The following is a 15,025-nucleotide window of genomic DNA, read 5'->3' as shown; positions in this document are numbered from 1 at the left end:
TGATCAGGAATGAGTTTTTTAGAACAGGCCTGCGGGTGCCTCATATGGCACCGTGTTGGTGACCCCTGGGTTATAGAATAGGACAGGTTCTCTGATTAAGTTATAGAGTAGGAATTAGGGATGGGCATGATCAATCGACGATCGACTAATTGATCGTTAAGAATTTCGTCGATTACGTACATTTTTCATCGATTAAACTAATGCAGTGTGCAATTTAACATTTAACCACACGGGGGCAATATTTGAAAAAAAAAATACCGCCACAGGCCTGCTCGGTCACCTGCGAGTCCGTGTGTTTCAAAAGTAATCATGAAGCGGACGAGGCCAAGGCGAAGTCTGGTGTGGGACCATTATGATTTAAAAAAATACTTAGTTCACTGCAAACACTGCAAAGCTGTGTTTAAGTACAACACGGCCACGACTCAAATGATGTACCACTTGAAAAACGCGCATCCGACCCTGGTTAGTGGCGGTGCATCGTGCTCTCAGTCTCAGCCTAGCATCGACTCGATGTTAGCACGGACACAGAGGAGCTACGATGCTCAACGAGCAGAGACAATTACCCAAGGGATCTGCAAGTTCATTGAGATGGATATGCTGCCCTTAAGTATCGTTGAGGGCAAAGGTTTTCGAAAACTGATAAACTTATTGGAACCAGCATATCACATTCCGTCACGACGTACCATCACCAGACTGATAGAAACTCACTACGAAGAACGGAAGCAAGAGCTGCTAAAAGAATTGAGCACAACTGAAAGAGTTGCTCTAACCAGACTGCTGGACCGCATTAACAGCCGAGAGCTACATCACAATCACCTGCCACTACATCAGTGATGACTGGCAAATGAACTCAGCGGTCCTGCTCACAGAAAGCCTGCCAGGCCGGCATACAGCTGACAACCTCGCTGATAAAATGAATGACGCTGTAGAGCAATGGGGACTTGAAGACCGAGTTATTGCATGCGTTCATGACAACGCGGCCAATATTGTTGCCGCCAACAGTCCCACCAGAGTGAACTGGATTTCCGTTGCCTGCTTTGCACACACACTCCAGTTAGCCATAAATTACGGATTTGCCATCTATCTATGTCGGGTTACATCAGCCTCTAGTAAACTTGTTAGCCACTTCCATTACAGCACCGCAGCAACCAATGCACTGCAACAGAAACAGGAGCGATGGGCCTCGCAACTCATCAGCTTATTCAGTCCTGTAAAACACGGTGGAACTCCGTGTGCGAGATGTTTGATCGGCTGGTGGAGCAGCGGTGGGCTGTTGCTGCTGTGCTTTCGGACCGAACCGTGACTAAGCTTCAAGATGCCAGGATCCTGGAGTTGAAGGATGAGCACTGGCAGATGATGGAGGACACACAGCCTGTGCTGTCAGCACTTAAATGTGCCACCACGGTTATGTCTGCAGAGAAAGACGTCTCCATCTCGAACACATATCCCATTACCTTCGGCCTCATCAATATCCACCTCATGCGCAGTGAAGAAGACGGGCCCAGACTCAGCGAATTCAAAGCAAAAGTGCGGTCCTCCCTCATCAAGCGAATGAATGTAAGCTAAACTTTTTTTCTTAGTTTAAATGATTTTAGATAATAACAATAATTGCCTATTTAGATATTTTCTAATTGATTCCCCCATCATATATTTACAGGTTAAGTCTGATGAGTTTCTGTCATCCGCCCCCATGATCTCATCAATGCCACAAGCACCTGGGCACCTCGCCACAAGCACCTGGGCTTTCTTAACCCAACACAGAAAATGGCTGCTAATGCGAAACTGGTTGAACTGGGAGAGGCAGTGGAGATCGGTAGAGCGGCTATCCCAGCGGCCGGGGGAGACGAGGAGCCTCCGTTGTCGGACACGGACGAGGGGAACGCAGACACTAGAGTCGCGGCCTTTCAGTCCCAGGTCTCTGCTATGGCACAACTTCTTGGGGATCACTATAGGCCTACCACTCAAGGCGAGGTTGGCATCGAAGCAGAAATAAAGAACTTTCTGAGGGAGGCCCCCCAACCCCTGGATTGCACCCCTACAGGCTGGTGGAAAGTTAATGAAAGACGGTTCCCCCGGCTTGCCAAGTTAGCACGGAGGTATTTGTGCATCACGGCAACGTCGGTCCCCTCAGAGCGGGTGTTTTCGGCGGCTGGACTGACGGTCACCAGGCTGCGGTCGGGTCAGAGCATGTTCTGGGGTCAGTCATCTTTTTGAACAAAAATCCGTAGACTGGTGCTGAAGTTGTGCGAGTTACTGGTTCTATTTTCAGAAGCTTTGTTACTAAGCCTAATTCATTGTTCTCGGCCTTCTTTCTCTGCCTTTTTTTTTATATTTTGCGTTACATTTGGCAAAACCTGTCCGAATTAAGTATAATATATTTTTGGTTAAGTTATAACATGATTGTTTTTTTTTATATTATTATTTTGGGAAGAAACTAGGGTTGTGTTTATTTTTAGTTATGTTTATGAGCACCGGCTTCGAGCTGCAGGCTCCGTTGCTTAGAGCAGAGTAGCGCATAACTATTGAACGGATCTGGTTTAACTGAGTTGTTCATCTAATAATAAAGATCCCAATGAGGAAAACACGCTGTTTTTGTATTTTCATTGCATTTTGAATATAGCATATAAATACTAATGCAATATCACACGTGAGGGAGTGCGTTGTATCAGCACGGCTGTGATTGTGCCGAAGATAATCACAGCCGTGCTGATATTCACCACAACAGCACGACCTTGAGTGTGATATTGCTTTTATACAACAGTTCTACAAGCACCATTAATTAGTTAACATTTGTTTGTTTATTTAATGATTTACACAAATGGATCCGCGACTGGGACTGAACTGTTGAACAAGCAACACACACACTAGCTAGCAGAACATAAACAGCGGAGTGATACATGTATAGTTAAAAGTCCCGGTGTTGTTATACTTGGTCGGAACTAAATTTTAATGTAAAATATTAACGATTAATCGACTAATTGATCTTTAATTCTCCCGACGATCGACTAAGACAACTTAATCGAATGCCCATCCCTAGTAGGAATAGTTGTGTGATTGAGGTTAAAAAAGTTAGTGGATCACTCCCCACCAAATAAATACAGAATATCAAATTGCATACCAATGTCACATTTTAATTGGAAAAAAATCAAGTAGCATCCAGAGCAACACAACGATGATTTAACATAAAATATCTATGTAAAAGTAGTGGGATCACAGTGCAGTTGTCGTCAAGAGTAAATATATACATTCAGTTGGAGTTGTTGCAAAGATAGATCCTACTTGCAGCTTCCCTTTGCCCACCCTTGTAATAGATAGCTCGGACTTCCATTGACGTATTTCAATACGTTTTCAGCAAAACAATCTCAAGTCCATTTACAAAAAGTGAGGTTTATAAAAAATAAAATAAAAATGTATAACGCCCAAGCGACAGAACTGTTTTTTAATGATGTTTTAATATAATAATATATTTATGATACATTAATGTCAGTGAGTATTAAAAAACACACCTTTGACAGTTAAGACAAAAGTTGGAAAAAAAGTTGTATGCATTAAAGTTTGGCCCTCTTATAGTAATGAAAAATGTATATACAATTATAAAATTTAAATCACAAAAAATAACGTCCAAGTACTGAATAAGATTCTTATTTTCAAAAAGAAAGAAAAAGGTTGTGCTACCACTGGCTCAACTGCTCAACCTCGGAAGGACTCGACGGCCTAGGCTTTCTGGAAGCTAGAAACAAAAAGGGGAACAAATATACCATCAGAACCTTGAAACAGGCGCTATTTATTAATACCAACACATTGGTCTGTTTATTAAAAGACGACGTGATGAGTACTTACACTTCCTGCTCTTCTGGTTCGGAAACCACTTGCAGCCCTCGCCTACTAAATGCCCTGAAATCACCAAGAAGATGAATTGATGCTAAACATTAAAACACAAGCAACAGGTTTTCAGGGACTGCTTGTGAATACAGACAAACTATTTCATATTAAAACAGACTTTCAATGAATAAATTAATAGCTGAATCTGCATACTTGGCTCCTGGCGGCCCCCGCGGAGGTGTTTGGCCTGAGTCAACCGCTTCGCCTGATTCTTGGTCTTCTTCATCAGCGGGGTGGACCCAGTATTAAAACTGTTCTTCTGTTGGGCTGCGTTGGGATAGGGTTCCAGCTCAGCATCTTTTCCTGCATCGTGTTGCTCCGACATGTCTGCATTTTTGGAAGAGGAGGAAGCATGTCGCCTTGTGTCCTCTGGCCCAGAGCTGGGCCGCCGTGATATTGGGGTTGAGACTAAGCTTTCCTTCCATTCATTGCGGATCTGTTGCCTTGCCGACTTCTTTGTGCTCCTAGAAGTATCTAAGAATGTGTCTCTTTTAGAATCGATAGAATATCTTCTGGTTTTAGAGGATTTTAAGATCATACTGGAGTTCGACTGCCCTTTACTGGAACTGGGAGCTGTTTCGGTGAGAAGGGACGGCTTCTGGTGAATGGAATCCTTCGTCTTGTCGGCGCTGCGAGAGTAATGAGAGATTCGTTTTTTGGTATGGGCTGAGCGACTGGAGGGACTGGTTTCGCATGTGGACTGATTGCTATGGTCCCCTGAGGATGCGGTCCTGGATAGCGGTATACCACTAGAGAATGCCGTCCTGGGTGGCTCTGGACCACCAGAGGACATTGTCCTGGGTGGCTCTTTGCCACTAGAGGACGCTGTCCTGGGTGGCTCTTTGCCACTAGAGGACGCTGTCCTGGGTGGCTCTTTGCCACTAGAGGACGCTGTCCTGGGTGGCTCTGTGCCACTAGAGGACGCTGTCCTGGGTGGCTCTGTTCCACTAGAAGATGCTGTCCTGGGTGGCTCTGTGCTAGCCGTGGAATGACCCTTGTACTTCTGAAGCGCTGCCGTGGACGTCGTCAGTTGCTTTGGGATAATCAGGTGGTCCTTTGAAACTGATGTTGGTTTACTGGAGGTCACATGTTGCCCGGTATTAAATGCATTTACTTTCTGTTCTCCATTTGGGCCATCGAGCATTTTACGTTTCTCAGAACGTAGTTTCTCGTGTCTCGTCTTATTTCTGGGTTGTCCGTTAGCAGAAGTAACCGGATTGTTTTTCTTGGTTTGTCTTGAGAGTCTGGAGTCATCTCTTTTGTTCTTAGGGATGGTCAATTCTGCCATCAGTGTCACTGGATCACTTTGTTTAGAAGGCATCTGGAAAATCAAGCGAGGGATTATGGGTTTGGGTTTTGGGAGTCCACGACTAGTAGAGACCCGCTCCCCTGCTCCAGTCACAAAGGGGGGCTTTTGGTCAATCTCCAAGTCAAGGAATGCCCTTTGTTGAGGCCCCTTTACTGGATACCTGTGACCTTCTGCCAAATGTCCAATTTGAAGACCTTGGAAATCGTCTCCACCATCCTCGGATTCAGACGAGCTCAAGCCCTTTGCACCTCTGTGTTTAAACTTGGCTCCTTCAGCGGTTAGTTTCTTTAGTCCTTTTAAAATGGCTGTTTGATTGGTTTTGGCATGACATTTTGTTGGAGCTTTTTTAACCTCAACAGAACTGCCATTATCTTCAGATTCTATTGGGCTGCTTTTAGTTTCAGGTGTCATGGGTACATCCGTCTCCAGGCTCGCTTCCACCTCCACTTCGAACACACAGCTGTCATCCGTACTGTCTGACAATATGATTATATGAGGACGTTTGGCAGAATGTAATTTTTCACATGTTTTCCTCTTCTTCTTCTTCATCAGTAATTTAGAGAGATTTCCGTCTTCGCAGCACTGAGGGGACACTGTTAAATAGTTGCAACTGGACTCCGAGGACGAGTAGTCACTGCTGTCTTCGGTGTCACATGAACTGGACCTTTTTCTGCACTGGAGATCAATGTTTCTATTACGTGGTTCTGCTGGGATGAGGTTGCCTTCTGTGGGTGTTGGCACAAGGAGTTCCGCATCAGAAACAATTATAATCTGAGAATCTTCATCGCTACAGGGATTTGGGCAAGCGTTTGCTTGTAGAGAGCTATCAAGGGTATCAAACACTTCTAACTGCCTCATGGGAGAAGTTAGCAAAGGTTTTTTGGTTGTTGAAGGCAGTATATTTTTACCACTAGATTCGGTTTTTGCTTGGGAGACATGGTTTCCATTCACTTCAACAAATGCAAGGTATTTTATTGCCACCGGAATCATCAGCCAATCCTCTTCAGCATCCTCCAATTCAACCATGGGGCTTATGGCTTCAGTGACATTCTCTTGAGTTTGAGTATCGGTAGATCCATCTTCTTTGGTAGAAAGGTCCATTGGATCCTCGTCTGAACTAATGTAAATTACTTGCTGCTGCAGAGAACGAGCTGCATGCACCTCAGGTAACAGACCAGGAATCAAACCAGGGCCTTTCTTGTTGCGGCTGTTCTTTCCAACTCTAATGCATAAATCTTTCTCTGTGCTCCAAAGTGTTTTGTCACCATTTGAGGTTCCGTTACAAGACTGCCTTGCTGAATTAAACAAATGTTTAGAAAGGGCCGGGACATTTGTTGGACTCCCAGATTTGATAGGTTGTTTGACATTGTTTGACAGTTGTGTTATCGACGGCTCATCTATGATTAAACTCACATCTGCGGAAATTTCTGTTTCAGAGATATCTTCATAGACGGGGCAATCTTTAGAGGAAGCGCCACTCAAATTTCCAATTGTGGTTTCAGAGGTAAGCCTATTTGACTGCAAATCCAGAGCCATGTCTTCGCCATTTTGAATTTCGTCTTCTGAAATGTCTTCATAACTCTGGCTTTTAAACCAGTGTTCTTCTTTGCATGACATTTGGATCGATTTGGCCATGTCCATTCCTGTGTTTGTCTTCCCTGCTTGCCAATTATCCGCTAAACTCAGAGTCCCCGTTTCTCGCGCCTCTGAGTGACCCATGTATGAGACAGGGTGCAGAGCGCCTGGCTCTTTGTCTCGATCCTCGAGGCAGTTGGGGATTAGCAATGAAGAGGTGTACCTTCCTTGTGTCGCACTGTTTCCAACCTCTGAGGCAGCTCGCTGCTCTATGAACTCCTTCGGGGTTGTTCCAGAGACTGCAGAGAGAATCACTGGATTCTCATCGTCGTTTTTTGCACAAACCTCCGCAGCTAGCATCATAATTTTCGGGTATTCTGTGGATGTAAAGACATGAACATCATCTTTATTCCCAAAAACACTGCAAGATGAAGTCATAAACGTCTGCAGCGGGGATAGTTACTTTATAAGGGATAGAGTTTGTAGTGGAGACTAGCTCTTTCATTGAAAAAAATTTGTAACTAATTATTGGCACAGTAGAAAACTCATCTGCTATAGCACCCTGACAGAGTTTGGTTTTATAATAGTCGCTATCCCCAATGTACCCCATTTCGTCAACACATCTATTGTTCAAAATGGGTTTGTCCCCAGTTTCACACAAGATATTTGTATCCCATAATTTAGTTAAATCAAAATCTGGGGCCTCCTCTGTACACCAAATTAAAGATAGACTATGTGAGTTATTTAAAGCCGTGTTTTGTGTACCTGTGGAGTCCTTCTCTGGTTTAGGTTCAGCATGGCCATCTTGCTTTAAAACATTACGAGTCAACTCTGCATGCTTCTCTGGAATCCCTTTTCCAAACGCAGTGGACCACTTCTCATTCCCGTTGCAGTCGAGAGCTGGACTACCAGCACTCCCGGCAGAAGAAAGGCAGATTTCCTCCGATGATGCGGTAGAGGTTACATGCCGGGGTGCTGCTTCGTCCATTTTCAAATGTAATGAACCAGTGTTCTGCTTGCTTGGCAGGCATACATTTAAGGTACTGGAACTCAAACAATGTGTCCGTTCTGCACCCTTGCACCCTCCACTCTGGGTTCGTCCCGCCATTATGTTTGAAACTCTTTCCATAAGGAAATCATGAATGTGGGCATCAGTAAAACGTTTATTTTTGCTCATTGCTTTGAGCTTAAGGTGAGCTGGGTGTGCAGCAGGGCAAAGGGTGTGAGAGGGAAGCTTGTGGGAGCAATGCTCTTTCCAAACTGAAGAAGGATCCTGACTATGTGTAGTCACTAACTGTGATTCAGATGATGTGCTTACTGCTGGAACACGGGGGCTGCGCTCACTCTGTCCAAATGAGTCCAGTGGTTGGTGCCGATTTAACACAGCTAATGCAGTTTCTAAGGCAGAGATCTCTCCTCCCATTTGAAGTTCTTGACGTCTAAGCCCACGCTGTGAATCTGGACCGTCGACCTTACCACCGGCCAAGCTGCCAGTCAGTCTACAGTTTTTCTGAGGGGACGTAGTCCACTCACAATCCTCCCTCCTAGATTGGCCCTTCTGTGACTGTGAATGTTGATAGTGTGATTGGACTAATGGTGGTAGGTTATGCGTTGCCCTAACATGAGGCTTCTGCCTCTGCTGCTGATGGACCCTCCTCAACCCCCCATGGTCCTCCGAGGGTGGAGGAGACAGAGCTGGGATGCGTCCCCCATAATGAGCAAGTTCCTTGGGTCCAACAGTGCTGGCGGGGAAGTATGGCGTTGGAATCGCTGCAGGGGACACCCAAACGGTGGCAGTGGAGGTACATGGGTTGATGTTCATCTGCCCTGTCGGGAGCGGCTGGGACATCTGAACGGGTGCCCCGTTGTGATCCCACCCTAGGTTCATGCCACCCTTCGAGATTTGCATGGGTATGGCTTAAATTGGGTTGACATGAAGCACAACCTTAAAACTGGCAACGATCCTCACTGGTCTGGAGAATAGAAGAAACAGAACAGAAATTGGTTTCCAGCAGTTTTCTTTTTTTCAGTGATATACTTTTGCAGTTCTCTTCAGGAATATCAAAATCCTATAGATGAAGTCCTAGAGGTGTGTAATTTGTATTAACAGTTGCATTTCCCTGTGTGACGCCAGGGGACGGGTTCTATGTAGAACAGCGTGGCAAGGCAGCCTACACAAGTCAGTGTAGGCAAGGCAACTTTATTAATATAGCACTTTTCATACACAAGGCAGACTCAAAGTGCTTCACATAGAACCATCTTCCTACAACAAAATTTAACTAAATAAAACAGATAAATAAAAGAAAACAAAGGCAAAGTTTAAAAATGCATTTTAGAAAGGGCAATGTGTTTAAGATTTAGCAGAAAGCTAAAGCAAAAAATTAAATGAAGTAATAAAAAAAAATAGATATGTTAAAGAAAATAAAGAGAAAACGCCATATTGTCCAAATGAAGAAGCACAAACTTCTTACCCAGCAAGAGTGTGTCTGCCTAGTTTTTAGGACATGGCAAGACCACTTTCACCCGCTCCTTTCACCAGGGTAGTTTTCTTACTGTTCAGGAGGTCCTAACACAGGGTGTTATGACCAGAGACTTGCTTCATAGTTCACTGAAGTTAAACTTTTGCAGGACAGGGCGAATCCCTATCTACACTCTTCAAAACCCAAGCAGGGAACACAGGTCTTAGTTAAACGGAGATTCTTATCTTCTATGATTATGAAGCGATTCACAACGTCCATTGATTACTATTTATTCAAAAAAAGATTCTCCCTTTTGTCGTTGGTTATTGCAATCAGTAGATAGTGATATATTTATTAAAAAAACATAATGATATACAAACACACAGTGGACTAGAGTAGATCCTGACCCTATATTAGGGCTGCACGATATGGTCAAAATATGATATCCTGATATTTTTTTGCTGAATGGAGATATATATCTCAACCTTTTTTGAGCAAACACCCCCCTGACCTTACCCTGATCCTCTGGCGCCCCCCCCAATAAAAATAAATAAATAAACTAACAACCCAACTCACACTCGTGTTATATTGCTTAAACGTGTCAATGCATCGTTTTTCATTGATTTTGCGGTGGTCACTAATAGCAATGAATGCCCTCTGAGTCAGTTTTGGTGAAAAAAAAATATTCATGAATATTCATGACATGCAAATGTCTCACCTCTGATTGGCTAACAGCCTTGTCCATCACTGTAATAAACCAAATTAAACTTCCAGAGCGACACGGGGGGGGGGTGAGAGAGAGAGAGATAGAAAGAGAGATAGATAGATAGATCTATTGGCCAAGAAAGAAGAGTTGAGGAAGAAATGGTTGGATTGAACATTCATTCACCGTGACCGCGGCGCGGGCACTCCCGCGACCCACGGCCGCCACGTCTCCCATCATGCCCCGGCAGCGGCACCCCGCGGCCCAGGCACCGTGACCTTGGGCACCGCGACCGTGGCCACGGCACTCCCGCCATGCCCCGTGAACAAATGAATGAATGGCCCGGGAACCACGGGCACCGCGAAAACAGATCGCCCGCGCAGGCCTAATTAGGCCTATATATTTTGTATTTCAAATGCATCGGTTTTTCACCCAAAAAAATGTAAAACCATGAAAGCCCCCAAAAAAATGTGAAGAAAAAAATATATATATCACGTTGACAGCGCCCCCCTAGGTTGTGCAACGCCCCCGTTGAGAAAACCACGGCCTAGGTCGCCTATGCCGAGCGCCGGCCCTGGTTTCGGGGCAGAAGAAGAGTTTTACGCATTCCTCATACTGCACTTTGTGCCGGTGCTGTAAATGGTGGAACAGATGTCGTGCTTCCACTTTTAGCCGCAACGGTTTTGCTACACTCTCTACAGATGACCTGCAGCTGCTGCTCATCTGTTTTTTAAAATCCAAACCATTTCCATATTATGGAGCCGGTGTTTCTCCTTTTTGAAACAATTTCGTCTCACACCGCTGTCTCATTATCTTTACCGGTATCCTCCATGCTTGTGTTTGTGAGGGGGCGTCTTTACGCACGTTCGGAAGGACAGAGTGGGAGGGGGAGGGGTCGAGCTCACACAGTCTCCAAGGCAAACACAGACACTTGAGGCGGAAACTGACCATTTTAACGCATGTATGATATAATCGATATTGTCAAATCTTGTATCCCCTTGGAAATTATATCGATATATCTTACATAGCCGATATATCCTGCAGCCCTACCCTATATGGACTGAATCAACACTAGATTTTGAGTCAGGGTTACTCTAAATCCAATATCAGGTCGGAAATGGATCATGACCTCAAGAATCAAAATCAAATCCCCAACTACTACTACTACTACTACTACTACTACTCATGGACACAGTGACCAAAAACACCCATGCTGTCAAAGAAACTATTCACAAAAACAGATGCAATTCCATTTAAATTTGGCTGTTCAATAATATATATCCCAGTAAGCCCTAAAGCAACTTTAAACATAATTTCATTGCTGCATGCATTGACATACATTTATCATGCCTTTTCATGAACAGCATTGTCTACCTTTTCTGACACAGAAAGAATGATTGAAATCTCATTGCCGTGTCAATTCCCCCCCTCGGATAGGGCACCAAGACGTCAAGAAAAGAACACCACCTGCGGTCAGCTGAGTGGAGTGTTTGGCTGCTGGGGCATTTTCCTATCCTTAACGTAAACATTAACCTACTCAGTAGGCCTGCCCTGACGTGACTCAGACATGACGATTAGTCTTTCCTTTACTTCTCAAACTACGTTACAATTGCATGTTCATCAGCCGATTTTCAAATTTTCTCGGGGGACAAACCCCCGAACCCCCCATTTTAAGGACTTTAACTTCTGGGCTACAGCCCTGGATGTTTTCAATTGCTAGCGACGCTCCTGAGTTATACAATAGTACATCGAGATTTTCAATGCTAAAAATCTAAAAATGCTTTTTTAACAATGCTAAAAGATATATTTTTAAATGAATTCCCTTACCCCAACTTTAAAAAAATAAAATGCAGTTTCTCCGCCATGATGAGTGTCGCACATGAAAATGAGGCGGGAGCGGTGTTTTAACTCGATTAGCTGAACGGATGTTCTCTGAGCGTGTCACTCAGTAGTAGCAAGCCCCCCAGGAGCAGTGCATACTTCCGCAATCCACCAGTGCTCAGCGGCCAAGCCTGGTATTGCAGCTGTTTTAGCGGGCTTATGCTCGCCTCTTCTTCTCTGGATTTCTATAGCAGAAGCAGCGCCCCTGATGGGCCTGGAATGTGTACACCATCGTTTCTACAGATCTATGCGGTTTCGCAATGACTGTCTTTACAGAGATATTCCTGAACCGCATAAAACGAAACCGGATCGTTTACGCCCGTTTCGGCTCCGTGTGGACGGTGCCTTAGCTTGGTTTGATTGACTAAACCAAGCATCTGATTGGCTGACAGGATGCAGACCTAGACCGAATCAGCGTCTGATTGGCTGACAGGATGCAGACCTGGACCGAATCAGCGTCTGATTGGCTGACAGGATGCAGACCAACGGATAACCACGAAATTAAGCCTTCATCCATGATATTGTTCCGTTTTTCAGCATCCCATTATTTATTATTATTACCTTTTCCGTACTGAACAACGGGGGTTGACCAATTCAAGCTGGACTTTAAGTGTTTAACTGGTTAAAATGAAACCCTGTCCGAGTGATGCAAGCGACCAGCACCACTTAATACACACAATAAAAAGCTCCATATTATTGTCCATATTATTACACACTACTCCCCATATAAAGTCAAATTACCCCTCAACACATCAACATGGGGCTTTAACACACCTGTCCTGGTCTGTCCATGATTTACACAAGATCCTCTCGGTCTCTTAAGCGTCTTCTGACTGTCATGTCCTTCGTGGTTCTTCAATCATCAGCAAACAGAAGAACTTCTGAAAATGCAGTAATCCACGTCTAATAATAAATCCAGTATAGTCCGAGACGGTGTAGAAGTCCTTGTTATTCCATTGGAGCATATAAAGCACAACGCCGGACTGCGATGTTACACCGCCGGGCGCCAACCTAACCGTCGTCCGATGCTGGGTTCTGCTTTATAAAGGGGCAGGGTTAGGAAGGCGTGGCCAGCCGCGCACCATATTGGTTGAGCTCGAAAGGGGCGTGTCCACATGCAGAAGTTCAGTCCACATTTTGCAAGAAACGAAACCGAAGATGGAGGAGGATAACTTCACGCAACTTCATTTAATATATATATACATCATTTATTATGTGTATTTTATATTATACATATATATTTATATATACATGTATGTATATTTATTTTCTAAGAAGTGCGAGAGATTTCTTCGATGGCTTGCTTTATAAAACTTCCAAGGGGTTAACTTTTATACCAACTGTTTTTTTCACTGTCAGCTTCCTTTTCGCTCTCCTTTTCTGGCTGTCTCTCTCCTCCCCCACAATCTCTGTTCACTCTTTTAATCTACTTGTCATTGAAGGTCCTGAATCAACAGCAGAGCTTTCCACAGAGACTAAATATTGTTAGAAAATAAAGGGGAGAATGTAGCGAACATAAGAAATGTTACAAACAATATCATTGGAATGGAGGCTGAGAAAACACCAGTAAAAGCTACAAGCTAAGAGCTGCCCAGGACACTACTGCAGACGCTTCTTAATGTGATGATCCATCACTTAGCTTCCCCTGGCCCTGGCCCCAGCCCCCCTGCCCTTAGGCGGCCAGCCGGGGTCCATCAGTAATCCGAACTGCAGCCAAGACCAGTCAGAGAAACATGTAAACCATTGAAGGGAAAAACGGTCTGTCTAGTTACTGGACCAGATGAAACGAGACGGAGAGGTAATAAAGTCTGTCGGCACGAGGACCTTGGATTTATTAAGTAAAGTGGCAACGGTTATACAGAGTCATAAGCGTGAGAAATCGAATATGTCTAAGTCCCTAATCAGCGCTGATGGTTCGTCCGGAGCTTCGCCTCCGTGGAAGGTCTGCTTCAGAAGAAGGTGAAGAGTCTCAGAGTGATACAGTCTTATGCTGTATCTCCTCGTGATGAGGTGTGTGCGTTTGAGATGTGTGTGGTTCTGTGTGTTTTTACTTGACCTTGGTTCCCAGGCACTAGTGTATGCATGTATATCTTCTTGTGTTCCTCCTCACGGGGGAGAGCTTCAGAGCATCTCCTGTTGTGGTCCTCCCGTTCTTGAGGATGACTGGTGCATTGTCTGAGTGTCTACCATCTGCCGGGAGGAGAAATGGGGCCCTGGCTCCGGCCCTGACCTGACTATATTCTCATGTATGTGTTATGTGTTAAAAGTTGACTATATTATAAGGTGACTGCCATGTGATGTGCTCATTAAGCTAGGGTAGGAGTTAGCTATATTTATAATGTACATGTGATGTGCTCAGCAGCTTATTTTGCCCAACACCATCTCCTAAAGGACATGGGGCTGCTCAGTTGAATCTCTCTCCCATGTTAACACAGAGATGATTATTCCAGATGAAACATTTAGTCCTACAGTTAGACTCAAAGTTTTGAACAGCACATTTGTTATTGAAAAGTAACTTTTAAAAGAAAAGTAAGAAAAAAAACTTTATTCATAGTTTATTAAGAACTGGACACACGTTGACCTTTTAAATCACCTAAAACCTCCTTTATTACTTTACACCTCCGACCGAATGCGGGATTCTGAATTCAGTTCCTCCGCTAGCACTCAGCTAGTGCTTAGAGCCAAGACGGCCACTGAATAAACCCCTAACCCCTCGTTGTGGTTCATGTGTGGGGTCAGAGGATCCGGGTGACGGGGCAATCCTGGGGCTGATCCAGGAACAGCGTCTGGAACATGTGGTTGTAGAAGTCGGGGTGGTAGAGGCAGGCCCGCTCACAGTCGGGGCTGAAGTTCACCTCCAGGATCTGAGGCTTCATCACACGCTCGCCTGGATCAGGAGACACACACACAGACACACACACACACACACACACACACACACACACACACACACACACACACACACAGTAAGACACCTTTGGCCCTAACATCGAACAGTGTTTGATGTAAGGGCCATGGTAATCCCCAGCTAGTTCGATCTCGAGTGTCCAGCAGGACGCCTCACCCTAACTGCTCCAGACGAGCTGGCTGTCGCCTGGTGTTGTCGCCGTCGGTTTGTGAATTTGTGTATGAATGGTTCTAAAAGGTTGGTTTTTGGTTCCATGTTGCACTGCGTTGCGTCGACGTCCAACCATAACTTAAGTCTGCTAAATGCCC

At 44.7% G+C, this 15,025-nt stretch overlaps 1 long non-coding RNA gene across 1 annotated transcript; it reads right to left on the bottom strand.

Annotated features, from left to right (window-relative positions):
* Positions 1 to 3,163: 3,163 nt before the first annotated feature.
* Positions 3,164 to 12,805, bottom strand: LOC307074074. Its single transcript, XR_013811758.1, has 5 exons — positions 12,584 to 12,805; positions 7,532 to 8,739; positions 4,036 to 7,143; positions 3,841 to 3,894; positions 3,164 to 3,730 (listed from the first exon to the last, which is right to left on the bottom strand). It is a non-coding gene; the product is annotated as an uncharacterized lncRNA (long non-coding RNA).
* Positions 12,806 to 15,025: the final 2,220 nt, after the last annotated feature.

Source organism: Pollachius pollachius, assembly GCF_949987615.1.
Source record: "Pollachius pollachius genome assembly, chromosome: 4".
NCBI lineage: Eukaryota > Metazoa > Chordata > Actinopteri > Gadiformes > Gadidae > Pollachius > Pollachius pollachius.
Note: the sequence above shows the minus strand (reverse complement) of the source record. Positions and strands in the feature narration are given on the sequence as shown.